This window comes from Pleurodeles waltl, chromosome 2_2, assembly GCF_031143425.1.
Source record: "Pleurodeles waltl isolate 20211129_DDA chromosome 2_2, aPleWal1.hap1.20221129, whole genome shotgun sequence".
In the NCBI taxonomy this organism is placed as follows: domain Eukaryota; kingdom Metazoa; phylum Chordata; class Amphibia; order Caudata; family Salamandridae; genus Pleurodeles; species Pleurodeles waltl.
In genome coordinates this window covers 744,718,109-744,734,222 of record NC_090439.1, presented here as the reverse complement: position 1 = coordinate 744,734,222, position 16,114 = coordinate 744,718,109, and positions in this window count along the sequence as shown.

Genomic DNA, 16,114 nt, shown 5'->3' with positions numbered 1-16,114 from the left:
CTGGGTTGAAAGGGACCCCCTTGAAGTGTTGGGGGTCCCCTGGAGGGTTGCCTCCTCCCAGTACCGCAAGGGCTTGTATTATACCCCTTAAAAGGGTCGATGGCAGTGTCTATTATGGAAAATGGTCTCACTAGCTGGTATTTGGGTAGTATATAACTGCCCGGTGCTTGGGCGCCACTGCGCCTGCTGCACTACTGACAGCTGCTCCCCTCCTGGATAGCAGGATTAGTGTAGCTTTAGGTGAAGTGAGAGTTTACCTCCTCCTGCCTCAACTGCCCAATAGCTGCCCCCAAGTCGATGGTGGCTTGGCTGAGCCTTGATCTCAATCCTTAAACTCAGCCTGGGCCCAGTTATGATGATGAAAGAAATTACATGCAGGATTACAAATGTGAAGGTAAAAACCTTACTTGCATGTTTGTAATGTGTAAGGTATTTTGACCATTTGGAAAACTGATTTCTTTTTGCACGCGTTACAGTGCCTCTGATAGTCTGTGTGAACATAATTCTTTAGAGCACGGCAACCTGTGTTACCTTCCACATCTGTTTTATACAAAATAGAAAAGCTTTCTTATCTCAGTTCGTTACCGCTTTCTTGTACAAAAATCATAATACTCTTCGCCTCTGAAGTGTTCATTGCAACCACAAATGCAGCAGCAAGGACTCATTTTCATCCATATTATAAAGACTGCACTTGAGGCCTTACACGACTTCTGTGGCAGCTTTGGTTATGTGCATTTTCAGTAAGAGCCTTTTGTAGGTATGTATTTATGTATGTGGTATTTCTAGAGCTGGATTGTGGACGGTCAATGCATTGTGATGTAGTATTCCTTTAAAGGGTGAGTTTTAAACTCTTTCCTAAATTGGAGCAGTGTTGAGGTTGTCCTGATGGATTCGGAGATGTTGGTACAGGTCATGGGTGCACAGATTGAAAATCCAGCTTTTTTCTGTTTTACACTTCTTAGGCTACAGTTTGATGGTGTTCAGGCTGCATGGATGCTGAGAACCACTAGAAATGGTGTGCTGGTTGTGTTGACTTTTTAAATCATGCACCTGGTTTTGAAGATAGTGCGGGCCATCAAGGGCGGACAATCAGGATGGAAGTCATGTGATTATATTTCGTCAGACCCTGGATGAGGCTTGCTGCAGCTAATAGAATACCCCTAAGGGGTGTCAGTGCACAGTCTGGGAGGCCAATGATTAATGTATTACCACCACCCAGATGCAAGAGTATGAGAACTAGACCAGCGGTTCTAAAGACACTTTCTGGAAGAAACAATTTGAATTTCATTAGAAGAGAGCACGTGTATCAGCTGTCTTTGTGTTTTTTGGTAATATGTTCCTTGAGTATGAGGTTGGTGGGCAGAGTGAAACCAAGTGACTTGGTATACTGTGAAAGTTGGCGTTCGAAGCCACCAAGGTACACTTCGCTTGTTCTTGGCCAATAACAGGAATTCAGTCTTGGTTGGGTTGAGCTTCAGTTAGGCACTGGACATCCAGGTCTGGATGGTGTGCAAAACAACAACTGCAATAATTACCATTGGTAATCATGTAGCTGAAGTGTTTCCTATTAAGGAATCCTCCACCCACTTATGTGTGGTATGCTTCACCATTGGTAACTTTGCCCCATCCTAGTAAGACAGTACTGCCAAGACAGGCTCAAACTCGGACTGAGGGAGTTCTTCACAAGAAGATACTGGATATACCACAGGGTTCCAGGTTTCTAAAATTACCTTAGGAAACCCAAATAATTTATTTTTATTAGTACAGTGGGTAAGATTAAAAAGAAAGTGGATGCGTCATGAGTACAATAGTTCGTACATTTGTTGAAGTGCTGACATTTTCAGCCTGTAATTATGCGCAAGAGGGTCAAAGGTTTTCATCTTGACTAAAGCATATCCTCACCTAAACGCTACTCATTCATACATGTCAATTCCAAAACTGAATTTGTGTCCTACCAGTTTAAGTTGAATCCGAAGACCTGGGCAGATGTATATAAATTCTAAAACATGATGTATCTCAAAACGTACATATGCAACCCTTGTGAAATGGTACAATTATATAGAGGTGAAGTTACGAAGGTAGGAAAACTGTGAACCATGCAAAGGAGAAGGGGGGGCCCAGATTGTATTGCTTCCAGAAGACGTCAAGATTCTTGTAGTTCTCAGACCATTGTAAGTGCCTACTTTGCAAATTAGAAATAAGTATAGCAATCCAAGTTATTATATATTAAATTATTGCAATTTAATATGTTAGCATAGGCTGAATGTTACTAGCCAGCACTCCTAGAGTTTTAATGAAGGTTTACTGTTTTTATAAATACCCACTGGTTCTTAACATTATTGAGCACATTTCTTATATTTTAGACACACACTGTTTTTCACTAAGAACAAAAAATATTAACACATAGGTGGTCATTACAACATTGGCGGTAAAAGCCGCTTACCGCCGTGCAGAAGACCGCCAACATACCTCCGCGGCCGCGGAATTCCGCCACAGCTATTATGACCCACATCTCGAAATCCGACAAAATTCAGACACCCACACAAGTCCGCCACACCAAAGGTCAGTGATAAACTGCCGAAAACAAAACCTCCACCGCCACGCCAACAGAAATACGCCCACGCTATCACGACCCACGAATCCATGCGGCGGTCTTTCAGCCACGGTATTCCATTGGCGGTACACACCGCCGCGCTCAAAATACACACACTTCTACAAAACACCGCCACATTGGACAATTCAAAATACACACACCTGATACACATACACACACCACTCCCACACACCCATTACAATATAAAACACACACCCACAAACCCCTACGACCAATATTACAGAGAGAAGGCCAGAGAGAGACACCACCATCCACAAACTAGCATCCACAGGCACTCAAAACCATCACCCACACAACTTCCACGCACAAAACACCACACACCACTACATATCACCACACACACCACCCCACACATCACCTACACCACCCCATGGCATGGCAAAGACACCCCAGGTTCTCGGAGGAGGAGCTCAGCGTCATGGTGGAGGAAATCGTCTGGGTAGAGCCACAGCTATTTGGAGCACAGGTGCAGCACACCTCAATTGCAAGGAAGATGGAGCTATGGCGAAGAATAGTCAACAGGGTCAAAGCAGTGGGACAACACCCAAGAAATCGGGAGGACATCAGGAAGAGGTGGAACGACCTACGGGGGAAGGTGCGTTCCGTGGTCTTCAGACACCACCTGGCGGTTCAGCGGACTGGCGGCGGACCCCCACCTCCTCCCCCACAACTAACAACATGAGAGGAGCAGGTCTTGGCAATTCTGCATCCTGAGGGCCTCGCAGGAGTCGGTGGAAGAATGGACTCTGGTAAGTCAAACCTTTAACTACCATATCCCCCACCCTACCTGCATGCTATCACAGACCCCCACCCTCGCCCCCTCCCCTATCACTCCAATTCCTCACAAATATACTAATATCACAAACCACCCATCCCAACACCAAGCCCTGCATGCAACACCAACACATGGACACCCATCACTAAAGCATTCCCACTGCACATACCCATACACCCCCCTAAACCATCATCACACAAGTCCCCACATAAGAATGCAAGCACTGGGGTACACGGTCACCCACCCATTGCCCACCATGACACACACAGATGCAATAATTATGCTTTTACACCCCTGCAGGACCACTACCCAACGTCACCAGACAGGAGGGTCCAGACATCTCCACCCCACCCACAGAAGAGGCCCACAGTGATGACAGCAGCTCTGTCCAACTGGATCCAGATGACCAGCCCGGACCACCGTGGGCCTCGGGACAGTCGGTTCCCCTCACCCAGGCACATGCCACCACAGACCTTCCACCCTCTGGTAACACCAGCACAGCACCCACCCAGAGGGCCCATACCTCCATCCCCAGGACACGTCAATCAGCTGTGTGTCCACCACTACAGGGAACCCAGGATAACCCACCACCCCAACAACAACAGGGACCTGGGGGCAGTGGGCACACCGTCCAGGGGACGGAGGCACAGGAACACAGGGGAACTGGGAGGGCTGCTCTGCGACAGGGGGCGGACAGGCCAAGGGAACCCACTCTCCACGAGGCCCTCTCCTCCATCATGGGAGCATACCACCACTCCCAGGACATGATGGCAACGGTCCTGGCCAAGTTTCAGGAGACCCAGCGCATGCAGGAGGAACAGTATTTGGGGTTCAGAACCATTAGCTCCGCCCTGGGCACCATCGTAGGGGTGCTGAAGGAAATACTCAACACCAGGAGGGACACTGTGGCACTCCAAGGGGCCCCTGACACTGGCATGGACGATGAACTGCCCACCACCTCCGTCGGCGCTAGTGGACAGGAGGCACCGCCACAGGACCACCACACCAGCACCCCATGCCCTGCAGATGGAGAACCACCCCACAAGAGGTCCCTGAGATCCAGGACCAAGACAGAGCACGATGCCAAGACCCCTGCCAAGAATTGAGCCCACCCTGATTGTCAACCCACTGTCCCACTTTGTCACCCTGTCCATATTGGAACTGCCCCAGCTCCACTTCCTCTGCCCATATGGGCAATGCACCTATGAGACAAATAGACTGGACTCTGCCATGGACACTCCTCCGCCATCACCCCTCACCATTTAACTTCCCCCTCCAATAGTTTGTATGTAAATAAACACACCTAAAGCACCAAAAGATCTGGAGTCTGTCTGTGATTTTGAAATAGTGTATTTGCAATTACAGTGACAAAGGGGGTGATTCTAACCCTGGCGGTCGGTGATAAAGCGGCGGCCAACCCGCCAACAGGCCGGCGGTCCAAAAAATGGAATTCTGACCCTGGCGGGAACCGCCAACACAGCCCGCCACATTAACACTCCGACCGCCACGGCGGTACAAACAAACAGCACGGCGGTCACCGCCAACAGACAGGCGGCAGACAATATACCGCCCACACTATTATGACCGGCCAATCCGCCACCTTTTCTGGGGCGGGAGCACCGCCGATAAAAACACGGCGGAAACAGACTACGAACGGGAAAACGCGCACCTCTACGCACTCCACGAGGAAGGAGGACAGCATGGAACCCGAATTAAACATCCTACCTGCTCTCGTCTACCTGCTCATCTACCACGAGTACGAACGCCGGCGCAGACGACAACGGTGAGTACTGCACCTACGACACAGGGGAGGGGGAGGACGAAAGGTTACGTGCACACACATACGCGATACACCCACCCCCCCAAACCATGTACACACCAATGCAGAGCAACAAGTCACAGTGACACCACCCAAACCCCCGTGAAAAAAGCAAGGACATAATTAAATTGTGATTCGAAATTTATGGGAAATAAAAACCACTGATAAGTCACGGTCAAATAGCAATAACAATTCAAAAAAATCAATTCAATATTCAGTGCATACGATAAACCGAGGCAATAAGTCCTGCACATCTAACGAAATTCCAAGTGTCCGTGGGCCAAAGTGTATCAACACAAGGGCAAAGCCCACACAGGAGACCTGAGTCCTTTGGAGAGAACACTGCAGGGGCATCTGATGAAAAAACTACAGGCACCTCAGGGGGAAGGGAAGGGGGGGGGGCACCACAGCCACATGAGTCCACGACGCCAGATCCACGAAGGGGCCACCATGCCCACTGTGCCATCCTGGGGAGTGCAAAGCCACAGTCTCTCAAGTCTCTACAGTGGGTGGCTTGCCCACTGTGCCATCCTGGGGAGTGCAAAGCCACAGTCTCTCAAGTCTCTACAGTGGGTGGCTTGCCCACTCTGCCATCCTGGGGAGTGCAAAGCCACAGTCTCTCAAGTCTCTACAGTGGGTGGCTTGCCCACTCTGCCATCCTGGGGAGTGCAAAGCCACAGTCTCTCAATTCTCTACAGTGGGTGGCTTGGCCACTCTGCCATCCTGGGGAGTGCAAAGCCACAGTCCATCAGGTGGATAACAGTCTCCACCGGTCAAGGAGGAGGCATGGTGGGCACAGTGAACCGTGAACAGTAGCTCGAGACAGATCCGGCACTGTCATTGTGCCAGTGGTGCATGAGACGGCGGGGCCCAGCGGAGCGGTGCTTGACAGGAAGGGCCCAGCGGAGCGGTGCTTGAGACGGCGGGGCCCAGCGGAGCGGTGCATGAGACGGCGGGGCCCAGCGGAGCAGTGCTTGACAGGAAGGGCCCAGCGGAGCGGTGCTTGAGACGGCGGGCCCAGCGGAGCGGTGCTTGAGACGGCGGGGACCAGCGGAGCGGTGCTTGAGACGGCGGGGCCCAGTGGAGCGGTGCTTGAGACGGCGGGGCCCAGCGGAGCGGTGCTTGACAGGAAGGGCCCAGCGGAGCGGTGCTTGAGACGGCGGGGCCCAGCGGAGCGGTGCTTGAGACGGCGGGGCCCAGCGGAGCAGTGCTTGAGACGGCGGGGCCCAGCGGAGCGGTGCTTGACAGGAAGGGCCCAGCGGAGCGGTGCTTGAGACGGCGGGGCCCAGCGGAGCGGTGCTTGACAGGAAGGGCCCAGCGGAGCGGTGCTTGAGACGGCGGGGCCCAGCGGAGCGGTGCTTGAGACGGCGGGGCCCAGCGGAGCGGTGCTTGAGACTGCGGGGCCCAGCGGAGCGGTGCTTGAGACGGCGGGGCCCAGCGGAGCAGTGCTTGAGACGGCGGGGTCCAGCGGAGCAGTGCTTGAGACGGCGGGGCCCAGCGGAGCGGTGCTTGACAGGAAGGGCCCAGGGGAGCGGTGCTTGAGACGGCGGGGCCCTGTTCAGCGGTGCTCTTCTGCACGGCGGGGCCCTGTTCAGCGGTGCTCTTCTGCACGGCGGGGCCCTCTTCAGCGGTGCTCTTCTGCACGGCGGGGCCCTGTTCAGCGGTGCTCTTCTGCACGGCGGGGCCCTGTTCAGCGGTGCTCTTCTGCACGGCGGGGCCCTGTTCAGCGGTGCTCTTCTGCACGGCGGGGCCCTGTTCAGCGGTGCTCTTCTGCACGGCGGGGCCCTCTTCAGCGGTGCTCTTCTGCACGGCGGGGCCCTCTTCAGCGGTGCTCTTCTGCACGGCGGGGCCCTGTTCAGCGGTGCTCTTCTGCACGGCGGGGCCCTGTTCAGCGGTGCTCTTCTGCACGGCGGGGCCCTGTTCAGCGGTGTTCTTCTGCACGGCGGGGCCCTGTTCAGCGGTGCTCGTCCAGTAGGTCAAGGGAGCCAGACCTGGCCTGGACTCCCTGCTCAGTCGCCCTCCGACCGTGCTGTTGCTGGACCCTTCGGTGACGGAGTCCTGGGCCCTTTGGTGTCCTTCCTAACACCTGGGATGGGGCTTGTGGGCCCCTCCTGCTCCGCGCTCCTGCTGGCTGACTTCTCCGCCCTGCTGCCCTTTCGCTCCTTAGATGGGGCTCTCGGGCCCTTGCCTCCCCTAGATGTTGTAGCTGGTGAAGTGGGCGAACTTTGCTCCTTGGGGGCAGCCGTGTCAGTCCTCTCACGGCGGCCCTTTAGCTTCCTGGTCCTCTTGCCTGGTGGGGGGCTGGCTGTCCCCTTGCTGCTGATTGAAGTGTCACTGCTGGCAAAGGGTGGACTCCAGAACCCATGCACCACAGTGACACTCGAAGCTGGGCTGGTGGTGGCTGAGGTGCTCTTGGGACTCTTTGCAGATGGAGGGGGTGGGTCAGTGGAGAGAAAGAGGTCAAGATTAGCGAGGAAAACTTTCTTAGGACCAAGGTAAAAGGTAGGAGAAGTGGTGATGGGAGTGGAGGAAGAGGATGTGGTTGTAGGAGAGTCAGGTGTGCTGTCTTTGGGTGCAGGTGCTTGTGCTGGAGGCTGTCGTGAGGTGGATGGCTGTTGGGTGGGTGTCTGCCTGCGTTTGTGTGTCTTGGAAGAGGGGGTGACAGACACAGTGGGAGAGGACACAGGGGACGTGTAAATGGTAGTGGGGGAGGTGACTGCACGTGTGCGGACTGGACTGGAGGGTGTGCTGGTGATGGAAGCACTGGCTGATGGTGGTGTGCATGCAGGTGTGAGTGTAGACGTCACAGGGAGGGAGGAGGGAGACGAGGAGGAGGGGGACACAGAGGTGGTAGTGACTGTTGGAATGTCTGCATCTGGGTGTTGCTTGCGTGAATGCTTGTGGGTTCTGTGGTGCTTGTGTCTGGATGAGCTGCCCTTGGGTGTTGAGGTGTGTGCAGGCTGGTCTGATGGTGTGGATGGGATAGGCTGAGGAACAGGAGACAGAGACAGGGTGGAGGCAGTCAGAAGAGGGAGGCTGGAAACAGGGACAATGGCTGCCGTCAGTGCTGAGGCCAGAGCATTGAACGATCGTTGATGGGCAGCCTGACCCGAATGAATGCCCTCCAGGTAGGCATTGCTCCGATGCACCTCCCTTTCTACCCCCTGGATGGCATTCAAAAGGGTAGTCTGCCCAACAATGATGGTCTGAAGGAGGTCAATGACCTCCTCACTGAGGGCAGCAGGGGTAACAGGGGCAGGGGCTGAGGTGCCTGGGGCGAAGGAGACGCCCGCCTTCCTGGGCGAGCGGGCACGGAGCGTAGGCTGAGGGGCTGCTGGGAGGGCGGGGCTGGTGCGCTGGGTGGCGGCTGTACCTGGAGAGGCGGGGGGCCCGGATGTTGCCGCCACCGCTAGGGAGCTCCCATCCGAGGACGTGTCGCTGTCGCTGGTGTCACCACCGGTCCCCGTTGTGGTGCTCCCCTCGCCCTCCGGATCACTGGTGCCCTCGGTGTCTGTTCCTGGTCCCACCGGGGCCTTGTGACTTGCAGCTCCCTCGTGCTCCGATGCCAATTCTTCTCCGCCTGATGATGCTAATGCACACATGCACAAGAAGATGAAGAAGAAGGGTGGGGGGAGAAAAACGAAGACCAGGTTGAGTGCATGCAATGTCAACACCGTTGGCGGAGAGGACAGACACAGGAGCCTCATGCACTAAGCCGCGCATTCAGGGTACACTACTCAGTACATCTGACTAGGACAACAGGTCTAGAGACGACAAACGCGCACATGTGTGATGCTGGACCATCGATAGCTGTACTTGTCACACTACAGAGGTGGGGGCCGGGAGCACAGGGCCATGCCTAAAGGAGAGGACTACACTACAGAAAGCGCCCTGGCCTAATGTCACCCACAACCCTCCTCCCCCACCCAGACGCCTCCACTGCGCAGAGAGATAGCAGAATGTGCTGATACTCACCCCCTTGTGTCTGCTGTGATGTCCTCAAGCGCCCATCCAAATCAGGGTAGGCCACCGCCAGGATCCGGGACATCAGGGGGGTCAGGGTACGACTGGCACCCCTCCTAGGTTGGGAGGCCATCCCCAGCAGTGACTCGGCGGTCTTCCTGGTCCCGCGGCGGATGTCCTCCCACCTCTTGCGGCAGTGGGTGCCCCGTCTTGTGTGGACCCCCAGGGCCCGGACTTCCTTGGCGATGGCACGCCAAATGTCCACTTTCTGATGGGCGCTGACCTATTTGACATGTACAGGGTGGGAAGGAAAAAATCATCAATTTTCTGCATGTTAGATGCGATTGGCCCCCCTCCCCAACCTTGCCATATGGCACATGCTCTCATCTGTCGTGCGTTGCACTCCTCATTCGCCCCCCACCCCACCAACTTACATCCACCCCACTCCACACAGGCATAGCCCATTCAATGTGCACCCAGTGTACTTACCTGTTGGTCTGGAGGACCGTAGAGTAACGCATACTGGGGGAGGACCCCATCCACAAGTTTCTCCAACTCCTCAGACGTGAAGGCAGGGGCCCTTTCCCCAGTCGCAGCAGCCATTGTCACTTCCAGACCGAGGTCACAGCAGCACTTGCAGTATAGGTCCCCTCCTGTGGATGATCAGGTCTCGAGTGATTAAGCAGATAGAAAATGGCGGTCACGCCCACGGCGGTGCGTACCGCGGCAGTGCGTACCGCGGCGGTGCGTACCGCGACCGCCGGCGCACCTCGTCATTGGCTCCTGAAACCCATAGGCTTCAATGTTAGCCAATGTGGCTTCGTATAGCGGTCTTCGACCGCCTACCGCCACGGTGTGCCACGCCAGCGCATTGACCTCACATCCCATTGTCCCACTTCACAGGTCAGGCAGCTGCCATTTCAAGGGCCCACATGGCATAATTTGTACTGCGTCACACAGGCCTAGGCCTTGCATTGCCACACATACACGCCTTTCAATACATAGATAATCGTGTGCTATGCATGCTGTGGTGAACGTACCTGTGATTTGCTTGACTCTGTGCTCCATGTTGTCCTTCCTAGGCACCGTCCGCTGGGACTTGCGAGGAGACGGATGAATCCTCGCGTGTACCGACCGCTGGTGGACCTGTCGACAATGGAAGAACGCCATATCATACTACGATACCGACTTGACCGAGCCACTATACATGAACTGTGTGCCCAGCTGGAGCCAGCCCTGATGTCCCCCATCCGCCAACCCACAGGAATTCCCCCTCTAGTGCAGGTTCTGTCAGTCCTCCATTTTTTGGCAAGTGGCTCATTCCAGACAACAGTGGCCATGTCATCTGGAATGTCTCAGCCTATGTTTTCAAAAATCTTGTCTAGAGTGTTATCTGCCCTGACGAAACACATGCGGAGCTACATTGTATTCCCTGAGGAGGTTGATTTGGCCACTGTGAAGGGTGATTTTTATGCCCTTGGACATATCCCCAACATAATTGATGCCATTGATGGGACCCATGTGGCTTTAGTACCCCCAAAAGACGATGAGCAGGTGTACAGAAACAGGAAAAGTTACCATTCTATGAACGTCCAGGTGGTCTGTTTGGCTGACCAGTACATCTCCCATGTGAATGCCAAGTTCCCTGGGTCAGTGCATGACGCGTATGTGATGCGAAATAGCAGCATCCCTTATGTGATGGAACAGCTACAGAGACACCGTGTGTGGCTAATTGGTGACTCTGGTTACCCCAACCTGCCTTGGCTATTGACCCCAGTGAGGAATCCCCGGACCAGGGCAGAGGAACGGTACAATGAGGCCAATGGGCGAACTAGGAGGATCATAGAAAGAACCTTTGGCCTCCTGAAGGCCAGGTTTAGGTGCCTGCATATGACAGGGGGATCCCTGATGTACTCACCAAAGAAGGTGTGCCAGATCATCGTGGCCTGCTGTATGCTTCACAATCTGGCATTGCGACGTCAGGTGCCTTTCCTGCAGGAGGATGGTCCAGATGGTGGTGTTGAAGCAGCTGTGGAGCCTGCGGAGAGTGAAGAGGAGGAAGACGAAGAGGACGACCCAGACAACAGGGACAGAGTTATCCAACAGTATTTTCAGTAGCACACAGGTAAGAATCACCCACGCCATTTAACATTTACTGAAAGCCCCCTGCATCTTTACTTTGTGTATTTCCCCCCAGTTCCTTTAAACTGATGTTTGATTTTCCCTTCCCTTTTCAGTGCTGTATGACCCACTGCGTGACTTCTGCTTGGTTAGCCCATGGACTAATGCTTATTGACACTGGTATGTTGTCATCACAAAAATAACAGAACATTATTGATAAGTAATGTGTTATACATTTGTAAATAATACAGGCTGACTCCTGAATGATTTCAGTGCAATGAGTGATTTATTTGTAGTGCTAGATATTGGTACATGATATTAAAACGGTGATGGGTGAGGGTGGAGTTATGTCCATGGCAGAGTCCAGTTCTCGGTCGCACAGGTGCATTGTCCATATGCCTGTGGAAGGATGGAGCAGGGGCAGTTCAAGGTTGGACAGGGTGACACTGTGGGACAGTGGAATGACATCCGGGGGGATATTAGGCTGGCGTGGGTCTTGGCATCCTACTCTGTCTTCCTTTGAGATCTCAGGTTCCTCTTGCGGGGTGGTTGTTCTTCAGCAGGAGGTGGGGTTCTGGTGGCCCGTCGTTCTGTGGGGGCCTCCTGACCACTAGCGCCGGCGGAGGTGGTAGGCTGTTCCTGGCTAGTGACAGGGGCCCTTTGCGGTGCCACATGGTCCCGCAATGTGTTTTCTATCCGGTTGAGGGCCTGGACTATGGTCCCCATAGCGGTAGCGATGTTCCTGAGTTCATTGCTGAACCCCATGTACCGTTCCTCCTGCTGTGCCTGGATCTCGGTGAACCTGGCCAGTACCGTCGCCATCGTCTCCTGGGAGTGATGGTATGCTCCCATGATGGTGGTGAGGGCCTCTTGGAGAGTCGTTCCCTGGGCCTGTCCTCCCCCCCCTGTCGCACAGCAGCCCTCCCAGTTGCCCTGTTTCCCCGGGCCTCTGTCCCCTGGACGGTGTGCCCACTACCACTGCCCCCAGGTCCCTGTTGTTGTTGGGGTGTTGGGTCAGCCTGGGTGCCCTGTAGTGGCGGACACACCGCTGATTGACGCGTCCGCGAGACAGAGGCATGGGCCCGCTGGGTGGGAGCTGTGCTGGTGTTCCCAGAGGGGTTTGGGTCTGCTGTGGCCTGTGTCTGTGTGTGGGGAACCGACTGTCCAGAGGTCCCCGATGGTCCGGGCTGGTCATCAGGTTCTAGGTCGACAGAGCTGCTGTCCTCGCTGGGGGCCTGTTCTGGGGGTGGGATGGACAAATCTGGACCCTCCGTGGCGGTGTGTTGGCGTTCGGGCCCTGCAGGGGTAAAGGAGTATGGTTATTGTTTCTGTGTGTGCCATGGCGTGCATTTTGAGTGCCCTTGTCCCCCAGTGCTGGTATTCCCTTGTGGGAGGTGTTGTGAGGGTGGTGGGGGGGGGGGTATGGGTATGTGCAATGGTCATGCTTTGGTGGTGGCTGTCTATGGTTTGTGTTGGCATTCAGGGGTTGGTGTTGTTTAGGGTGGGTTGTGCTGGTGAGACATTGGCAGGGAGGTTGTGTGCTGGGGGGTTGAGATTGGGGGTGAGGGGGGGGGGGGGTTGGCATGCTGGTGGTTGGGGGGGGGGGGTGAAGTAGTTAAGATTCGACTTACCAGAGTCCATTCCTCCGTGTACTCCAGCGAGGCCATCAGGATGCAGGATGTTTACCACCTCTTGCTCCCATGCTGTGAATTGGGGTGGAGTGGGTGGGGGTCCGCCGCCAGTCTTCTGCACAGCGATGTTGTGCCTGGAGATCATCGAGCGCACCTTCCCCCGTAGGTCGTTCCATCGCTTTCTGATATCTTCCCGATTTCTGGGATGCTGTCCCACAGCGTTGACCCTGTCTACGATCCTTTGCCATAGCTCAACCTTCCTTGCTTTGGTGGTGTGCTGCACCTGTGTGCCGAAGAGCTGGGGCTCAACCCTCATAATTTCCTCCACCATGACCCGGAGTTCTTGGTCCGAAAACCTTCGGTGTCTTTGGGGTGCCATGGGATGGTGTGGATGAGGTGTGGGGTGGTGTTTGTGGTGATGTGCGTGGTGATATGTGGTGATGTGTGCGTAGATGTGGTGTGGGTGATGAAGTTGGGTTCCTGTGTGTGTTGGGGTTTTCTATTGCTGTGCTCGCTCTCTCTATCTCTATCTCTATCGCCTTCGCTCCGATTTCCAACTAGTGGGGGTTTGTGGGTGATGTGGGTGTGTGTTTTATAGTTGATTGGATGTGTGGGAGTGTTGTTTGTATGTGTCTCAGGTGTGCGTATTTCAAATTGTCCAATGTGGCTGTGTTTTGGAGCTGTGTGTGTATTTTGAGCGCGGCGGTGTGTACCGCCAATGGAATACCGCGGTTGAAAGACCGCCGCGTGGATTCGTGGGTCAGAATGGCATGGGCGTGTTTGTGTTGGCGTGACGGTGGAGGTTTGGTCATCTCCAGTTTTCCGCGGCCCGCTGATGAGGCGGCCTTCCTTGGATGTCGGATTGTTGGCGGTTTCACAGTTGGTGGTCAGAATGACCGTGGCGGTTTACCGCGGCCGCGGCGGTAGAATGGCGGACTTCTGACCGGCAGTAAGGGCCTTTTACCGCCGAGGTCAGAATGACCCCCAAAATGTCCAGGAAATAGTAATGTCAACATACCTATGTCACACAGCTCTAGTACATAAGGAATCTAAGCAGATGACACACGTTGGAACCCACACCTGTGAAACCGTAAAGGAAAGTGAAAACTCAGTGACCATACACTGGATGAAATCGACAGACAGGATAGAGGTAGAAGTTGAAAAGTACTTGTAGTAGGCAGGAATGTATTCTCACCTGTGTTTCACTAGAAATATTGCTGGATGACTGAGTCCCTGTTGTCAATGTCTTCTTCCTCTGCATCCTCCTCATCACTGTCCACAGGCTCCACAGCTGCCACAACACTGCCATCTGGACCATCCTCCTGCAGAAAAGGCACCTGTCGTCGCAAAGCCAAATTATGAAGCATACAGCAGGCCACGATGATCTGACACACCTTCTTTGGTGAGTAGAATAGGGATCCACCTGTCATATGGAGGCACCTAAACCTGGCCTTCAGTAGGCTGAAGGTGCGTTAGTTCACCCTCCTAGTCCGCCCATGGGCCTCATTGTAGCGTTCCTCTGCCCTGGTCCTGGGATTCCTCACTGGGGTGAGTAGCCATGACAGGTTGGGGTAACCAGAGTCCCCTAATAGCCACACCCGGTACCTCTGTAGTTGACCCATCACATAAGGGATGCTGCTATTCCGCATGATGTAGGCGTCATGCACTGAGCCAGGGAACATGGCATGCACATGGGAGATGTACTGGTCTGCCAAACATACCATCTGTACATTCATGGAATGATAACTCTTCTGGTTCCTGTACACCTGATCACTCCTGTGGGGGGGGGACCAAAGCCACATGGGTTCCATCAATGGCACCTATGATGTTGGTGATATGTCCAAGGGCATAGAAGTCACCTTTCACTGTAGGCAAGTCCTCCTGATGGAAAACGATGTAGCTCCGCATGTGTTTCAGCAGGGCAGACAACACTCTGGACAACACATTGGAAAACATAGGCTGGGACATCCCTGATGCCATGGCCACAGTTGTTTGAAAAGACCCACTTGCAAGGAAATGGAGCACTGATAGCACCTGCACTTGAGTGGGGATTCCAGTGGGATGGCGGATTTCTGACATCAGGTCTGGCTCCAACTGGGTACACAGTTCCTGGATAGTGGCACGGTCAAACCTGTAGGTGATGATAACATTTCTTTCCTCCATTGTCGACAGGTCCACCAGTGGTCGGTACACCGGAGCATTCCGCCATCTCCTCACATGTCCCAGCGGACGGTGCAGATGAAGGACAACAGTGAGCACAAAGTCAAACAACTCAGAGGTATGTACCCACAATCTACACAGAACACCAATCATACACAAAATCTGGCCTGTATGTGTGTTGAGAGTAGGACTAGGTATGTGTGACGCAGTTGGTAATCAAGCCATGTGGGCCCCTGAAATGGCGGCTGCCTGACCTCTAAAGCGGGACAATGGGATGTGAGGTAACTGCGCTGGCATTGTACACCGTCGCGGTAGGCGGTCGAAGACCAGGGCGCAATGCTGCATTGGTTAACATTGGACCCTATGGGTCCCAGGAGCCAATGACGATGTACGCCGGCGGTGATGGTACGCACCGCCACGGACGTGCCTGCCGTGGACGTGACCGCCATTTTCTAACTGTTTAATCACTCGATACCTGATCTTCGACAGGAGAGGACCTACACTGTAAGTGCTGCTGTGACCTCGGTCTGGAAGAGACAATGGCTCGTGCGTCTGGGGAAAGGGCCCCTGACTACACTGCAGAGGAGTTGGAGAAGCTCGTCGATGGGGTCCTCCCCCAGTACACGCTACTCTACGGTCCTCCAGACCAACAGGTAAGTACACAGGGAGCATGTTGTGTGGGCTGGTTGTAAGAAGGAAGGGGGCAGAATTCTGCGTGCATGAAAGACGGTGAATGCATGTGCCACATGGCAAGGGTAGGGATGTGGGCCACTCACTTTGACGGTGCAGTTGGTAATGACTTCTCTTCTTCCCCTGTACATTTCATGTAGGTCAGCGCCCACCAGAAGAAGGATATTTGGCGTGCCATCGCCAAGGACGTCCGGACCCTGGGGGTCCACCACAGACGGAGCACCCACTGCCGGAAGAGTTGGGAGGACATTCGCCGCTGGAGCAAGAAGACGGCGGAGGCTCAGCTGGGGATGTCCTCCCAACGTGGGAGGGGTGCCCGTCGAACCATGACCCCCCTGGTG